General features: G+C 41.2%; 1 protein-coding gene across 2 annotated transcripts in view; it reads right to left on the minus strand.

Annotated features, from left to right (window-relative positions):
* The window catches only part of LOC142158167 (uncharacterized), a 307,129-nt gene that overhangs the window by 82,841 nt on the left and 204,801 nt on the right, over positions 1–19,487 (minus strand). The gene's annotated exons all lie outside the window — the stretch shown is intronic.

Below are 19,487 nucleotides of genomic sequence, written 5' to 3' on the forward strand. Positions count from 1 at the left end.
GTTATAGCTTGATGTTGGGGGGACACCACACAGTAGGTCCCCCCACATTAGTGGCAACCAGCCCAAGCTATGAACGTTAATGCATATATCATGTTTGAGTGAGACAGGGGGGGGGGAAACGGGGGGTTAAAAATAAATGTTTATTTTCTCTCCTTTTTTTTTAGTATATATTAAAAAGCCAGTCATCATTATCATCAGGTCAATAATTATGACTGTCGTCTTGATCATGTGGTCACATCTTCATATGCTTAAAACGTATTTTGATGCGCTTTAAACGTATCTTCATGTGGGCACATGTAACATACTATTTTGAGTTGCACAAACAGTATCAGTATCTTAAGATCAGTGTAACTCAGAATAAACAGCTACATGTGCGCCATTTTTACAGCGCGCATATTATGTACACATTTTGGATGCAAATGCGTGCAACTCTAAGTGATCTCTAAATATCTGGACAGATCTAAGACTAGTAAAATATTTATCTCTACAAGGGTGGATAAAAACTTGTAGTTTTAATGACTCCACAATGTCTAACTTCTAAATTCCATGCATTAATCTCTAAGTTACTTATCTGGATGGTTGCGGTTTTGTACACAGCGCCTGGTACAATCATAGATAAAACCTTGTACTTTGTGACTGCTTCAACACAGAATTAGTGTGTTCATTAATTCATCTCACAACTTCCCTGAAGCATAAATTATTATGTACTTAATAAACGCTCCAATGGAACGCAACTGTATTTTGCTAAGCGTTAACGCCACTGGCAACTTGGAAATTGATCGCCTGTCATTGGGTGTGTGCATATGTCCATTCACTTACATTATTTGTTGGAATAACAACATTAAACAATAGATTTATCAAATGTTCTAAAAAGGAAAAGTGGAGATGCTGCCTATAGCAACCAATCAGATTCTCACTATCATTTAACTAGTACATTCTAAAACAGTGACAGCTAGAATCTGATTGGTTGCTATAGGCAACACCTCCACTTTTCCTTTTGATAAAGCTACCCAAAGATCATTTAATAGGCATTAAGAACATAACATGTGTGTCCCGGCTTTGTCTTGTTTCAGGCTCATTTGTTTATAAAAATCTCTCTTTGTCAAAATATTGTGCTATTTAAAGTTCGTACTTTTTCAAAAGAAGTTCGCTCTACATCTCTCGCTCTGTAATTCTTCTAAGACGTACAGTGCTACAGGATAAACGTGGTGCTATTATAGATAAACAGTAATCAGACAAATGTGGCAGTGAAAAGATGGAAGGTGTGGAGCGTGCGTACGGGGAGGGAACAGAACACAAGAAAGACTTTTATCTAAGTGCAAGTGTTTCCTACCACACGGTAGGATTGGATGAGTGGTTTGGAGGTGCCGGATTAATGACAAGCACTTCTCTACTCCAGAGATCAAGTGCTAAGCTGTACTTTACTGCAGCTAAGAGAGGGCTCCTGTTCTGAATGGGGTCATTAGGAAACAGCAGTGAACACTATGTATTATGACAAATAGGAAGGACATATTTAGATGCATAGCAGAGTGAATACTGAATAAGATGAGAATGATATGAATAATATGCGGAGCAAATCACTGCTAGATTCTGACTTACAGGAACTATACCAATTCTTATAGATGACCTGTCACCATTCTGATGTACAAGAGGGAACTACTCGAGTGACTCTCACCTACTAATTATTTTTCAGCCGTTCTAACCTTCTGCTGGATTCTCTGCAGTATTTTAACCCTATCTTACCGCTATTACTGTATAGTACCATTCTCATATTCTCTACAAATATAATGTGAGCTTATTTAAGACAAAGATAATGAGGCAACACTTTCACACCTAGCCCACAACATCACATGCACAAAGCTAATACGGCAAAACGCGGCACATTATCTCTATACCAACATGTGCCATTTATCTCAAATAAACCTGTATAATGGTGTATATCAGCGCGGTGGCTAAGTGGTTAGCACTTCTCCCTCACAGCACTGGGGTCATGAGTTCCACACCATGGCCTTATCTGTGAGGAGTTTTTATGTTCTCCCCGTGTTTGTGTGGGTTTCCTCCAGGTGCTCCGGTTTCCTCCCACACTCCAAAAACATACTAGTAGGTTAATTAACTGCTATCAAATTGACCCTAGTCTGTGTGTGTGTATGTGTGTGTCTGTGTTGTCCCCCCTAAGGACAAACCGTTTAATCACAGGAGTTTATTTCAAAAGTGGAAATGATAAAACTGGACTTTAAAATACAAGCTGAAAATAGAACTATTGGGATAATATCACAAGTCATTTAGTGACCCCAAAAGAGCCACTTAACTGGACCCACAACCAGCGACATTGGTACTACAAGAGCCATTCTTTTTTTAATACTACTTAAAGTGTCATGATATTGTCATGGACCCAGCAGAGCATCTCTCTGTATCTGCTACCCACCTCATTTACCATCCTGGTTCTACTCTCCTATCCCCCCCTTGTCTCAATGGCTGTCACACAATGCCACAGAGCACGGCCACGCTCCACATCCTGTATCGGGACATGGAAGGAGGAGTACAGTATATAACCTTTGTTGTTATTACTATTGTACTATTACTGAATTGTTAGGGGCAGCACAGTGGCCTAGTGGTTAGCACGTCTGCCTCACAGCACTGGGGTCATGAGTTCGATTCCCGACCATGGCCTTATCTGTGTGGAGTTTGTATGTTCTCCCTGTGTTTTCGTGGGTTTCCTCCGGGTGCTCCGGTTTCCTCCCACACTCCAAAAAACATACTGGTAGGGTAATTGGCTGCAATCAAAAAAATTGACCCTAGTCTCTCCCTCTCTGTCTGTCTGTGTGTGTGTGTGTGTGTGTGTGTGTGTGTCTATAGTAGGGAATTTAGACTGTAAGCTCCAATGGGGCAGGGACTGATGTGAATGAGTTCTCTGTACAGCGCTGCGGAATTAGTGGCGCTATATAAATAAATGATGATGATGATGATGATGATGATGATGAATGTAACTACTGTTGTGTACATTACTGGCCATTACTAAGACTGTGCACATTATTGGGTATTACTGATACTTCGCTGTCAGCTGGGTGTACTGCTGGGCTTTTCCTAAAGCACACGGTTCTGCAGCAATACGTGTTTGTGTAAGACCTTGGGGCAAACGTATTAAACTGAGGTTGTTGTCAAATAGATGATTTTGCTGGCCATATTTAATATGACAATTTTATTAAAGGCAAAACCCTGCCTTCAATAAAATTGCTATTTTAAACATGGCCAGCAAAATCAGCCATTTAACAAAACCATTTTCTTTATTGTGCTTTGCACGCTTTACATTGGGAATATGGACACAGACTTAATTAGGAATATGAACAGGAAGTCTCAACTCCATCCTGCACTAAAATCTAAGATTGCATTACTAATCTTATTGATATATAAGACCCCCTTTAGTAACATAAATGCATAGGTTGCAGTCATGTCCTATAATATGGTTTGTGTTCTGTAACATAATAAATTGATAAATCATCAGTTTGGTATACTCCCCCCCCTCCCCCCCACACTGCATAAACAGGCATTTAATTTTGCACCTTCCTGCAGAAAATAATGCTACAGGCAGTTAAATGATGATCTGTCAAAAAATGCAAAACCTGCAATCTTCTGTTATTAATGTTTAGGTAAATTAAGTGAAAGGTTTCAACAATTTCTTGGAGTTTATTTATTCGGGGAACTGGACCTGGCTCCCTGGTGCCCTCATTAAATCTTCGCTTTCAGTTGGGACAACTGAGAGTAACTACAACTGGAGGTTTCTGAAATGTCACAAGGTCACCTTGTAGTTACCGTAACCTCGTCCCCCACAGCTTAACCTCTGCCTCACTCCTCTGTAATAGACTAACATACAGCAAACACATCATTATGTGAGGTTCTGATAATACACGGCCATATTATTTCCTTTATCTTTTGGGAAATAACATGATTAATAATGTATTTACAAAATACAACATTTGAATGAAGAAAAGGGCTTTCTAAGAAACGTTATGTAATGCGGCTGCTATGTAGCCTGCTCCTTGCACTAGATGTACTATAGTATCCCTTTCTATCGATTACCTGTGTACGACGCTGCTGAATCTTGGTGCGACTTTATAAATAAAACATAATAATAATAATAGGACCATAGCGCCACATATTGCCCCAATACTGTTGTTTCTACTCTCGCTAAGGGGATTTACATAGCACATGAAAACTGTACTAATAAAGACGTAAGCTGATTAAAAACAGTTATTAAATCATTGCAGACTTCAGGCTATAACAATCTAACCATGGATCTAAAAGTACAAAGAAAGAAAACCCCCATCAGCGCCTTTCCTATATTATTATGTCAAACTTTGTATCGGATTAAGCATCTAAACTGACTACCAGTTATTGCACAGCTCATCAATTATTGCACAGGTAACTAATCCAACCTTGGACTTGTATAGATAAAACTTCTAAACACTCCAACAGCTAATCATTAAATGTAACAACACATCAATACAGAATGTATGAATAAAGTACAATACGCTTATTAACACAAAAAATACATCTCACCAGCCTGCTGCCAATGCGCTACATAGTGACGCCCAGGGGCGCAGAGAAGGGGAGGGGAGCAGGTACAAAGTATAAATTGCCAGGGGCATGGCCAGCATGTGTGATTGGGTGGGCCATGCCCCCTTTGGTGTCTATGGAAGGGGCCCCATGAAGCTGCTGTACTAGGGCCCGAAATTCCTCTTGGAACTCCTGGTGATGCCCCACTCTTGGCAGAGTTATTTGAGCAGATATGAGCATCAAAATCTACATATTCCTCGTCATATAGGGGCAAATGTCCACTCTAATGTTTAACATTAAAATACTTCAACATAAAGGAGATTCTATGAGCCATACCGCACAGCATTCCCAATGACCTGTCAGGCCACGCCCCAGAACACCCTAAGCCACACCCTGATCATCATCATCATTTATTTATATAGCGCCACTGATTCCGCATCGCTGTACAGAGAACCCATACACATCAGTCCCTGCCCCATTGGAGCTTACAGTCTAAATTCCCTAACTTACACACAGACACACAGACAGAGACAGAGAGACAGAAACAGAGACAATGGTCAATTTTTAAAAGCAGCCAATTAACCTACCAGTATGTTTTTGGAGTGTGGGAGGAAACTGGAGCACCCGGAGGAAACCCACGTAAACACAGGGAGAACATACAAACGCCCCACAGATAAGGCCATGGTTGGGAATCGAACTCATGACCCCAGTGCTGTGAGGCAGAAGTGCTAACCACTAGGCCACTGTGCTGCCCATAATCTTATCAGACCACACCCCCATTGTGCCAATAGAATGTTGGTGGATTGAGTAAGGCTGGGATTTATAGTACATACTAATCGGGAGTCAGAGGTGTAACTGGAAATCTATGGGCCCCATAGTACAATTGTGATAGGATACTATTTGCATAAATAGAATTGTTCAGAATTAAATATACAGCCAGGTTATGGTCATTGTTTTCCATATCATATAACTTACTATATCACAATATTATTCTATATGGTGCTATTATTTGGTGATTTACAAACCTATCTATTGGTTGCTGTTGACCACTATTTACAGAACGGGAAACTAGCACATGTACCAACAATAAAAACATTTCCATCAGTTATAAAGTCCCTGTTCAACGCTTTCTACCAAATATAAAACATTTTCTCTATTAATTGTAAACATTTGTTTTCCCCAGGTAGTTCAGCTCCCTGACTCTTGTCCTTGCTTTTGAGAAGTTGATTTAAAATGGTTGAATTAAAATACATTTGTTGCAATTTTCAACAAAATAAATAAATGTTAGTTATAAGTTCCTGACACCTTATCAGTGTCAGCGTGGCACAGTTATATTTAGACTGGCTCGTGACCAGCCGTAACACAGATAGAATGAATAACTCCTTACAGAAGAAATGAATAGAGTATATATGTTAGAAAATGTTATGTATGTATGTTAGAAAATCCTATCAAATTCTAAAAACAGTTTTTAAATGACAAAAATAACATTGTGGTGTATACCCCTTTAGAGTTCTATTAGCACAATCTATAGTAAGAAGACCCTTTGAACTTTTTATAATTTAAAATGTTGAGTTTTGTTGTGGCATGCAGAGTTGAATCACCTTTATTTAACCAGCGGTCATGGTTGCCTTGGGGAAAAGAATGAAAATGTAATTACAAAAGTCTGTTAACACAGGGTCAATGGGACGAATCCTCATCTGAGTTGTTTTTTTTTTTTACAAGAATTGGCCGTTTTTACACATCAGTAGTAGTCTACTATTACATCATATAATTTTACCATTGCTATGTTATCAAATGGAACCCCATGCATGTTTATATACATAGCACCAACATACTAAGCTGATTCATTTTCAAAGTCAACCTGCACTAAAGTTGAGTTTTTAAAATGAGCACGTAACTTTAGCGTGCGTTCGCCTGTACTCAAATCCAAGTGGATCTCAGGATATACGTTTCCATTTGAATCTGGGTGTAAGTACGCACTACCTAAACAGTACTTGTCGGATGTAGACAGACAACAAAGACTGCAGCATACGCACATGCATATGTGCAATATAAAGTCCTATCAGAACGCATGCAAAAAAAAAAAAAAATCATAAAAGAAATTAACAACTCATAATACTATAATGATGAATAAAAATGTGTTTTAAATTTTTTTTAAAAAAATGTTTTACAATAAATACATAAATCAAGATGTTCTTAATGCGCACTGTGCATACAATCCATTGTTCTATTCTCTCTTGCTTGCATATACATGTTCTGTACTCTCTAGTGGCACACACACATGTAGTTTTTAATACAAGGACTATGCTGTGACTATCAGTCGGCACTTACACCTAACCTGTAGCTGCTGCAAATGATACAGTTAAAAAACACGTACCTAAGAGGAATCCCGAACTTGAATCGGCCCTGTCTGAGTTGGCCCGCCCTTACTGTACACTCCCTATGTTCATCCACCCCTTCTCTTCCCTGTTCCGCCCTTCAAATCTTAGGTGTCACTTGTGTGCAAACATAAACTGCTGGAATGTTGTAAATTGCATGAATTGCGCAGAGCTATTTAATGCAAGATGTGCCGCTCAAATGGACTGACGTCCGAAGATGAATCAGGTCCAGAACAATTAACCATACATACGAGTCCCTGCCCCGTGGAGCTTACATTCTACAATGTCTATCACACACACTAGGTTTAAGTTCATCAGAAATCAATTATCCTCCCAGTGTGTTTTTAGAATGTGGGAGGGAGACGGGAGCACCTAGAGGAGACTCATGGAGCGGACATACAAACTCCATAGAGAAAAATCACTGTTTTGTGTTTTTTCTTTCCCGCTGCAAAAATGTGGGACAGAATTAACAAGGACCCAGGCCTCTTATACCACAGCTCCCAATTGTCCTGGTTTAAGCGGCACAGTCACAATTTTAGACCGCCTCAGTGTAAAAGGCCTTTTTTCCCCGATTGGGGGACAGTTTAGGTGCCCCTTCAATGCCGCTCGTATGAGCAGTAGGTACGTACACCCCTGTTTTCAGTATTTATTTCATTCCTAACATAAGAGGTGAACAGTAGTTCAGACCTATTACAAACTTTAGCCCACAAGGCCGTTAAAATATCAAGGCAAACGATCAGGCCAAAGCGTAAACTAAAAGGACGTGATCAGGTATTATAGAAAAAAATTTAAATAAAAATCACAATTACTAAGGTGCTGATAGACAGAAAGCATGATATGTATATTTAAATAATATATACAGACACCGTAGTGCCTTAAAGAAACTGCTATAATAATTCACTGGATAACAACCAGGAATACTGGTAACATTTATAAATGTAAACAAATCTATTTTAAAGCTCCCAATTCAAATCTCACAACTATATTATCATGATTTATAACTGAAGATGTCTGAGGCAGGGCTGGGATTGTGGGAGTAGAACTGAACTCAAATTACTCACCCTCACCTACAAAGCCCTCAAAAACACAGCCCCTTAAAACAACTCAACCCTCATTTCAAAACACTTAGGGGCCTATTTAATATTTACAGGCAAGTTACTAATAAAGTTATGTCAGGACAGCGCATCTGATAGGAGGCGGCCCCGGTGATGACTTTTTACTACTAAAGACTCCAGGTTCCGACTCATGCGTGGTCTAGGGTTGCACATACGCAGATGTCCTTTGCGGAGAACAGCGCTGGGGAGAGCCGCAACGCTGCTGATGAGGGATGCAAAGATCTCTCCCCTGTGATGCTCTCTCCATAGGATTCAATGGCCAACGCCATCAGGGTTAAGCTCTGAAAACATAAGCTTTTCAGAGCTGATAAAATTGCTCAGTTCTCATTGAGTATTATGGGGACTGTGGTTTACTTCTTTAGACTGTTCTTAAAAAAACACGTTACCCAAAATTGCCAAAACCATGTGGAAAAAGCAATTTCTGCATGGTTTAGGGCTGCATAAACAGGCCCCATAATCTTATATGTACCCATAGATACCTACTCTACCGGAATGTCCGGGAGGCTCCCGAATTTCTAGGAGTCCTCTCGGACTGCCGGGAGAGCAGGGCAACCTCCCGAAACCTGGCCACTGCATTTAGCTAATTGTGGGGGCGGAGCTTATGATGCAATTTACACACCATCGTGGCCCCGCCCCCACGCCGTTACAGGCTAGAATTGATTAAGTCAGTTTAGGGGGCTGGGTTAAACGATACAATTCGCAGAGCCCCGCCCCCACACCCCTTCTCCCCCTGGATGCCAACTTGTCAAGTATGGATGTACCTCTTACTCCCGCCTACAAGACGTCTCCTGTGCCTCTACTAGCCACCTATGAGATGCCTATATGCACCTGATCAGACTCTATACCAGCCATCAAATCTTTAAATGCTTTCTAAAATGTCATGTTAATTATGTCACAACTTATTATGCCAACCATGTAGTTCTCTGTTTAATGTATGCTCTGTTTTCACCACTGCCTCTGGTGCCCCCAGCACCTGGGGACCATGAGCCTCCAAAAAGATGTGACAAACATGACAACTCGTGGGACAGCAGAACACTCCCCTGAAACTGGCATAGTTTCAGGTAGGTTTCCTGGCATTTAATACGACAGTGCCGTTATCATTGCTTCCAGGGCCGGTGCTAGGGTCCACGGCGCCCTAGGCATTTTTAAAAAAGCGGCACCCCCCTGCAAAAATCGCCGCCCCCCCCCCCCCCCGCGCAAACATCGCAGCCCTCCTCCCTCCTCTCCTTACCTTGTCTCACCACCGCCGCCTCTCTGCTCCGTCTCCTCCCCTCCACTCACTGACACTAGTAAGTGGAGGGGAGGAGACGGAGCAGAGAGGCGGCGGTGGTGACAAAATAGCCTCTTCCCCCCCTCCCCGTGCATCTGAATGCTGTGCTGCGGCCGTGACAGGTATGGTCAGCGGTCGCCGCACAGTTTTAAAGTATTTTAGAATACTGTGGCGCCCTCCAGGCGCCCTCCAGAGCCCGGCGCCCTAGGCAAGTGCCTAACCTTGCCTAATGGGAGCGCCGGGCCTGATTGCTTCCTTTATAGACGTATACTGTATTTGATATTAATAGTTCCCCCCAGAAAGGCATGTATAAATTGTGCTGTGTTATCCTTGTCTGTACTTTCACCACTTACTTTTGCAAACGTTTCTCTTTATAGCACATTGTGCTTTGTTACTTACACACTGGGTAAGTGATAGAAAAAAAATATATAAATAAAGTTATTTAAAAAGACATGACTGGCTGCAAGGTTCAATCACTGCACACAAGCTGTAACTTGTGACACACTCCAGCTGTTGTCCAAACAAACCACCCATGATGCTTTGCCAGTTGATGACAGAACACCATGGAGTACGTTGCGGCAATGTAATCATTCAGTTTCCCAGCAGCCGAAAAATCCATATCCCCAGTATCCATGTTATGTATTCCGCTATTCAGTTTAACAATCAATTCCTCCTCATTTACATGGCATATTTCTTTTACTTAAATGTTTCCTGGTATTATTTTTGCAGTTGCGGCTGGTTGCCCAAGGCAGCGAGATTGATCAAACATCTCCTTAAAGAAATGAATAAACTGATTAGGGATATCTCAGCTTGCGGAAGCACAAACAGAACATTAAAAACCCCTTGCTATGGTTCGCATTTACTAACAAAAAACAAAAAAGCACGGCAGAATGTTCTGACCCTACAGTACCTTCCAGATTGAAATGTATCGGCAAAGCAGCCTCTTATCTCGTATACAGAGAAAAGTGCTCAGAAACTCAAAGTTAATCTGGTACCTCTGCAAGGCTTCAGTCATACTCAGGGATCACCAAATCCTTTTTAAGCAAAATTATAATAATTTAACTATGTTACATCATCTTCCTCAGTGCAGCTATTTGTTATTCATCTATTTCCTATAGGTATACAGCAGTGTAAATAATTGCCAGGCATTTTCCTATCACAAGTTGTTCCACTTATAATGGAAATAAATGGAAAGCAGTTTGAGAACACTTAGAAATACTCTAAATAACCTAGTGTCCCAAAATAATAGGAATGTAATTTATATGGCGCTTTTCTCCCAATAGGACACAAAGCTCCTTACATTAGCAGAATAAAAGACATGAAACACAAACATATAAAATATTTAAAGTATAAAGAAAAGAGAGCTAAGCTTTATGTATAATGACAATTATTGGTGCATTAATCAAATGCTTCAGTAAACTTTATGTTCCTATTCGATACAAATGCTGGGAGGGGGTTTGGGGGATTGCATGATGAGCCATTTCGCGTTATCTTGGCCCAGACCCGGTTGTGCATTGAATCAATTCGTGTTATCGTGCAATGGGGTCATGATAACGCGATTTACTTCATCAAGTCTCGTCCTCACAATTGTGGAAAATGTGTCCTCTGGCAAAAAGTGTACTCAGGCAGACCCTCCCCCACACACCCCTTAGGCAGACCCGCCCCCACACACCCCTAAGGCAGACCCGCCCCCCACACACCCCTCAGGCAGACCCATCCCCACAGACCCCTCAGGCAGACCCGTCCCCACAGACCCCTCAGGCAGACCCGCCCTCACAGACCCCTCAGGCAGACCCGCCCCCACACCCCTCAGGCAGACATGCTCCCACACACCCCTCAGGCAGACCCGCCCCCACAGACCCCTACGGAAGACACGCCCCCCCACACCCCTCAGGCAGACCCGACCCCACACACCCCTCAGGCAGACCTGCCCCCACAGACCCCTAAGGCTGACCCGCCCCCACAGACCCCTAAGGCTGACCCGTCCCCCACACCCCCAAGGCAGACCCGCCCCCACACACCCCTAAGGCAGACCCGCCCCCACACACCCCTAAGACAGACCCGCCCCCACACACCCCTAAGGCAAACCCGCCCCCACACACCCCTAAGGCAGACCCAGCCCCACACACCCTGATGGCAGACCCACCCCCACACACCCCTAAGGCAGACCCACCCCCACACACCCCGATGGCAGACTCGCCCCCACACACCTCTAACAAGAAAGACAAGCGGGATCCGGGAGATCGGCCCACTCTTCCTGGAGTAACGGAGGACATTCCTGTAGAGTAATAATGTATGCAGTAAACCGGTTTTGAATTGGTTTCTAAACAGCAGGGGGAGCATGGCTAAAAGCCCAGACTCTGGATTCTAGCCAATCATATTAATAAGGTGTCACTATCCTTAAATATTATACTTACCACAAGGTTTCCATTTAAAAGACTAGTAAACCTAAAACACAGGTTTCTATATGTAAAAATTACCATCAACACTTTTAGGTGTTTTGCTCTGTAGTGATTGTTTATGGGTCGTCAGAGATAATACAATCTAATCTATCTAATCAGATAATCGTAACTAGAGCTGCTCAAATTTATTTCAAAGTGGTTCTCAAACTCTCAACCTTTAGATAAATTATCCCTCCTCACATCTGTAACCGTAACAGCATTACCCCAACAGTTGTTAATATAGATTTAAGCATTTCAAGAGTACATCTGAACTAAAGATTACTGGTTATTACACACCAGACATCTTGTTAATCCTCTGAAAGACACATTAAGATGCTATTTCTAATAGCTTTTTATTCATTATTACAAAACAATTCCATACCTCCCAACTGTTCCAATTTTGCCAGGACATTCCGATTCACGGGCTGCAAAGGGGATGGGGTTAACAAAAAGTGGGTGGAGTTTTACATCAATGTGCTCATTTGTGGGTGGGGTTTGGGTGGAACGGGGTGGGGCTCATTTAGTCCCTATTTTATGATTATAAATGTTGGGAGGTATGGAGAATTGCTTGCTCTCAGCTCTATAGCAAGGTGCCCTATAGAACATCTCTGACCTACCATACAAAATGAACAAACTTTTTTTTCTTCATACATTTGTGAATCAATCTCTCCTGAATCCCGTAAGGTTGGAATAAATGTTTTCCAATCAGCGGATTAAACTTGCTTGCCTATCATTTTACCTAGCTGGGGCTATGGCTTCCATTCTGACCAGGTGGTAAATTTATCAAGCTGTGGGTTAGAAAAAGTGGAGATGTTGCCAAAAACAACCAATCAGATTCTAGCTGTCATTTTGTACTAGAATCTGATTGGTTGCTATAGGCAACATCTCCACTCCGCATCTTGATAAATTTACCCCCAGGACTCTATACATGGGTTTCCTTCCACTGTTTAAAAACATACTAACTAGTGTCTATAAAGTTCTGATAAGCTGTTATTAAACAAATAAACGATAAAAAATAATCATTTAAATACTAATATTTAAAATATACTGAAGTATATTTATATTGGGCTAGCTCACTTACACCTAGTCATTATATTAAATATTCGTACAGTTACTGTGCACATGATTACCATCACAGACGTGCATATCTCATATTAAGGCCAGCGATAGCAAATGATACTTTCAGGTAATGCTGACAGGAGAATGGATGGCCCATTTAAAACAAATAGTCCAATTACTAGAATACAAATCTCTAACCCTACACCCCATCATGGGAATGGTTTAAGGTCCCAGTAGGTTAATATACTGCATAAAAGACATGCACTGGATAGATCTCCATTGCCTAATAAATTATTCTGTAGGTTATTGTTTATGGTGTGTCATCCAGATTTCTGATGCCTAATTATCTGTTACATATGAAAATCTCAGTTGAGTAGCTGAGTTACTATAGTGTGCTATTATTTACAATGCAAACCCTTCCATTATCACTGTTACGTTGTATGGGAATTTGTGGAATTGGCTTAGTGTAAGAAAAAATATTAAATAGAACAAGGAAAAGTCCTCCAAGGAAGCATTTTGCTCTATACATACACGTCTTAGGGGGATATTTATTAAAAACAGGCGACAGCAGAATAACTTTGTACTGCTGCTATTCTTTTTCAAATAGGGGAAGTTTTCACCCAAAAGACACAGCTAATATTTTCTCCATCATGGTCTACCGCTGGCGGTGACCTGTTTTGAAGGAGACAGGGCTTTTCTGTGTTTAATAACTAGACCCATAAGTGTCTTTCATCATAATGCCACCCCTCTAATGACCTGAAATGAATGATAACATAGAACAATGCCATCGCAAATGATATGTAATGTTAATTAAGTTATAGAGTGTCCTCTTAGCTCACCTGTATTGCTCTTGAATAATTTACTACACTTAAACAAAAAAAAAGGGCTGCGGTAAAATGACCAGGGGCCTGATTCATTAAGGATCTTAACGTCAGAAACTTCTTATTTCAGTCCCCTGGACAAAACCATGTTACAATGCCAGGAGTGCAAATTAGTATTCTGTTTTGCACATTAGTTAAATAATGCCTGTTTTTTAATGTAGCACACAAATACTTGATAGCTTATTTGTACACTGAAATTTAAAGTTGATATTTGTGTGCTACATGAAAAAACAGTCAGTATTTAACTTATGTGTAAAACAGAATACTAATTTGCACCCCTTGCATTGTAACATGGTTTTGTCCAGGGGACTGAAGTTTCTGAAGTTAAGATCCTTAATGAATCAGGCCCCAGATTACTATGGCAATCCTCTGTTTTTCAATCTGAACCTTTGACTTCCCCTATAAGAGACAGGGGGTTTTATGAACCCCTTATCCGTTATACAGAGAATCTTTGGGGTGGCACTACCTTTTCTGGGGCTTTTTCGACTACAAGTCACTTTCTGAGCCCGGCGATCAGGGACTGAGATGATAAAAGTAATGGCATCAGCTGCATTATATTCTTTTATTGTGTTGAAAGGTAGGAATTGCTGCATTTCTTGTGGTTTATAATTCGAATTTTTTTGAGTTTAAAGATAAATGACTATGATCCAAAATCTGAAAGGTACCTCTGGAAGCCCTTAGACCAGCTCCCCCTTTACACTGCTTCCCACTAGCAGGGTGCCTGTGAGGGGTGTAGTTCTGAAAGGGTTAACGATACACACTTTACATCTCTCTTCATTTATACTACATATTTAATCCCCAATAATAAACCTACTTTCATCATCCTTTATCTCCTACAAATCAGTACATTTCCTGCCATCTCGCGGTAATATTGTTTTATTATTCACTGTTTAAATAACATTTCTATTTATCCTTATAATCCCTACAATTTATGGTTCTCCTCTTGGACCTCAATAAATCAATTGGGTGTTAAATTTCATCACAGCCCACCTGCGGTACTTACAGGCAACATCATTGCATTTTAATATAAAGAGCACTCTGCTCTTGATGCGAGATACGAATAACACGCTCATCTTGGGATGCATGTTCTTTGGTATTAGTAATTACACTTCTAACGCATGCCAAAAACATATATGCATAGGAGAATATCCCTTAAAAGCGAACCTAATCACAAAACACAGTCAGCGCAGCCTGGAGATCACTTAGTTACTAATTATTACTATCAATCTTTATTTTTTTTTTATAAAAGTCAGTAACGGAGAAAAGATTGTATGTGTTCAAAATGTAATGTGTGTGCCGAGCTCTTATAATAGAACATTTCCGCTGACCTGCCAAGACGGAACTGGATTGGAGCCAAGATTTCATCACTAATGCATGCCATGTAGCAAATAATCTGTCTCCCTGGGCTATGTTTTCCCACTGTTCAATTTAAATTGAGGTTCAAGGTCTTGTGTACTATATTTAAACTCAATATATTTCAGATAGATCCGATGTTTAATTTCATAATCTCATAATAAGGTGAAGCTATCCTACTATTCATTCCTAAAGGCAAGATCTTCACCGCTTCAATACATGACAGATGATGAACCAATTTCCTCTGCAGAAGAGTTATTTCCAACAACAACACACACGCAGTGGGGAGCCAGCGGGGGGGAAATACAGGAAAACATAAGTGGTGGAACGTAATCCAGTTATAATCTGTGTAGTGCGCTGACTGGATAAAGAAATCTACAAAATCACCAAGGACATGCAGGTGGAGCAGCGCTGATAGCACTGCCTGGTGATCACAACGGACAATGTGTTCTTGTGTACAATTGGAATATACTAACTTACTTAGGGGCTACTTATTAAGCCATAAACCATGCGGGGACGGCTTTTTCAGCAGTTTAAGCATTTTAAAGGTAGTCCCAGGAGGATTTTATTTTAATATTAATTTTAATAAATATGAAAAATCATCATTATAATTAACAGGGCAAAACCCTGTTAATTATTAAATAGGCCCCTGAAGCTAAACCAATCAGAATTATGACATAAGAGAGAGAGGAGTGCTGGTGTCTGGATACAAATGTCTCCAATGCAGACAGCACATCAAAGCTGTGTCAGGAAAATGAAAGCGAACAACTCTGACTTGTGATATAAACACATGGATGAAAAGCACACAGAAGGCTGATAAACCAATGTATAGCTTGTGCTGAAGTACAATACATAAATCACTAACTCGGGTACACGCTGCACTGCAACAAAATCTACTTATGTTGCAGTGCAGCGGGAAGTGGGGGTGGGGGGGTAGGGTGATTATTTTACCTTACCCGGGAATGCAGGTAAGTGGCGGAATTATTATTATTATTATTAACAGTTAATAGTTATTTATAGGGGGAATTCATATGGCCGCGTTCTGCGAAAAGTAACGTATTTCAACGCCGGCTCCCTGAGCTGCGAGCAGAAAGCCGGGTTAAAACTACCGTAATAACTTTTAGTAATACTTTTAACGCACACAAATTCGGGGGGAATTGAATTCCGCCATAGTGCCTAAAGCAATACATTTCTAATACATTCTTCCTGTGTCTGGCAATTTACTGTTAAAAATAAGAGTAATAATTATGTATTTATATAACGCCTTTCTCCCAATAGGACTCAAAGCACTTTACATTGCTGCAGAGGGTGAGGCAGCCATCTTGGGCGCGGTCAGCTGCTATTCTCTGGTATCATTCATATCAGTCTCTACCCTACTGGATCTTACAGTCTAAATTCCCGACCACAAAAATTAACCTATCATTATGTTTTAGTCCTGAATGTTCTCCCTTGTCTGCGTGTAGTAGTCGCCATCTTGAATATGAAAATGATGGGTAATTCCCAGCACTAGGCCCCACAATTACTTACTTCATTAAGCCCAACAGCTAAGAATACATTATAGGTATAGCAAATGAGACTGTACGACTGCTGGAGACATCTCTATGCTACTGCAGCTAGGATTCACATGGCCCTGATACTCTGAGGTAAGCAGTAATACAGTGAGCACCCGACAAGAAGCTCATTGATGAGACAGAGAGCGGGAGCAGTATTTTATACATAATTGTCAACTCTCCCTGAATGTCAGAGAGACTCCCTGAACTAGGGGTGATCTCCGTCACTCCCTGAAGGGTCTGGCATTCTCCCTGATGCTGAGCCAGTACAAGATGTGGTTGGCTTCGCCATCTGTGACATGATGACACAGTTCAGAAATTGTGTCCTATGTCCATGTATTGATGCCTATGGAGGTGGCCATTTTCATGGAGACCAAGATTTAATCAAAGACTGACAGGTAAGACAACATGACTTCTGTAATGGAGACAGAAATGTAAAAGACACTTCAGTTTCTAGAGATTCATTAGCTGCTTTTCTTTAACGCATAGTTGCCTACTCTCCCGGAATCTCCGGGAGACTCACGCATTTCTGGGAGACCTCCCGGGCGAGCAGGGCAACCTCGCGGTTCTCGCCCCCACAATAGATAAGTTGGGGTCGGGGCTTAATTACGCAAATACCACATATTCTTAGCCCCGGACCTGCTGTAATTGGCCAAAATTGTGGCAATCGTGTAGGGGGCAGGGCCAAAATTATGCAATTAATCAAGCCCCGCCCCCGCATGCCCACCTCCCCCGGGATCTCCCTGAAGCCAACGAGGAAAAGTTGATTTTATAGCTGATGTTTTCAACAATGTTCTATGTATAAATGACTGCACATTACATTTTCTAAGGCTGTACTGTTGCAAAACCACATGACGCAGACTTTAAAACACATAAAATGAAACCCCAAAAAGTGTTGGAAGTGAAGAAATCACATCAAGCACACTGGTCAAAATGTTTAAGGATATGTTCAGACTTTATAAAGAGTAAATGTGCATTGTTTAACATACACAACAAAGATGATTGTAGCACATCACGATTTTGATTTAGAGTGACAGTTTCTATTTGAGGAGACTTTCCCACAGTCAGGACCTCTATCCTGAGTTTTGGGAGCTATGTCCTGCTCATCATGGAGAGTGGGTACCCGCTACTGGTGCATGCAGCAGCTGCAGAGTCTTTTTAGGGGAGACCCCCCTTCTCTGTGCGCCCCGCGTGCATGCACTGTCCCAAACTGCACCTTGAACAATGTCGCAGGTATACATATATACTGGCAAACTCCTATTTTACATTACTTGATTTTACATTCTCCCAGAATTTATAATTTTTTCCCTTTATTTGAAAATGTATTTTAGCGGGTTTATTTCCCTGATCTTACACCCCCTCTTACATTTCACACCACAAAATATATCGCGATACAGGGGTCTATTTATTAATATTGAGCAATATGGAAGATTTCCTATCGTTGCTTATCGCAACACCCAATTGTACAAGAAAATGTAACCATGACAGCTGAACAATGCTCTGATGCCTGCGGGCAGTGGCGGAACTACCACTGTTCCAGCAGAAGCGGTCCACCGAGGCCCGTGGAGATCATGTGACCCGGTGCATTGGGAACTAGCGAGCTGTGGGCTTCGATTCCCTCTTCCCTGCTTCCCCTAGTTCCACCTCTGCCCAGGGGTACTGGCTGGCAGCTGTGAACAGTGAGTCTTACCACTTGCTAGGCCAGTGCAGGATCTTTCGGCACATGTGTAAGCTGGCTTGTGCAAGCACACTGGATACCGGGAGCCTGGACTTGCAAAATAAAATAAATAATATAATCATAAAGTTTGTTTACAAAAAAAAAAAAATAGATAAGGAAAGAGAAAATTAAATTAAGAAATAGAAGTAATAATAATATGATATATATTGATTAATAATTAATTAAGCATTGTTTTCTGTGGGGAGCATCTGCAATCACCATTCTGGAATACAGACGGAAATATGACAGACACGAAAACACTGACAGGGTAAATGTCAACATGTGTAAAATTCCGACACGGAAAAAAATACTGATATTGTGATTGGCTATACAGCCGCTGGATCTGCATGTAGTACAGTGATACGATAAATAAAGAGGGGATAAAAAGCATACCCCGCCTCCCCAGTCACGTTAACCCTAGTGCTACCAGCCTAGTGCAGGTCGGAGGAAAATTGGGGGGACAAATAGCCAGGAGTCCCCCCGATACTCATCAAACAAGACCTAGGCTTAGCCAGCTGGAGCTGGTGGCACTATAGCAGGGGGATCCACAGCAAGTGGTCCCCTGCCATGATACCAACAAGCCCTAGGCTGGATTCTCCAGAGAGTTGGGGTCCACAAAAAAAATGCGGCCTCCTCCCTAGGGGTATCCAGCCCCGTGCTGACAGCACCAGGAAGGCTCGTTTTATTTTATTTATGGTGGGGAGATCTCTGGTCCTCTTTAATCCATTTAAATGATATGGGATCCATGCTTTCATTGCACTATGAGTACTATATAGTGTCCTGACAACAATATATTAGATTACTTTTTAGAGGCTAATAGAGTAGAGCAATTTAAACATACTTGGGATAGACAATAAGGATATCCTTACAAAGATTAAAAAACCAAATAGGGCTTGAGGTTACCATAGGCTAATAATAAAAAATGGGCAGAGTAGATGGGCCAAGTGGTTCTTATCTGCAGTCAAATTCTATGTTTCTATATTACTTATGGTTTACAATATGAAAATTAATGAGATTTGTGATACACAATCTACACTATACATGCACCTGGCACTTTTAAATGTAATAAATTCTCTTTTTCTTTCTTTTTTGGGTAATCATTGTTTTTTTTTTCTATAAAACACAGCATAAAGGACTGTTTGTTTTTGTTATACCATTTACATATATAA

The sequence above is a fragment of the Mixophyes fleayi genome, chromosome 5 (genome assembly GCF_038048845.1).
Source record: "Mixophyes fleayi isolate aMixFle1 chromosome 5, aMixFle1.hap1, whole genome shotgun sequence".
NCBI classification, from domain to species: domain Eukaryota; kingdom Metazoa; phylum Chordata; class Amphibia; order Anura; family Limnodynastidae; genus Mixophyes; species Mixophyes fleayi.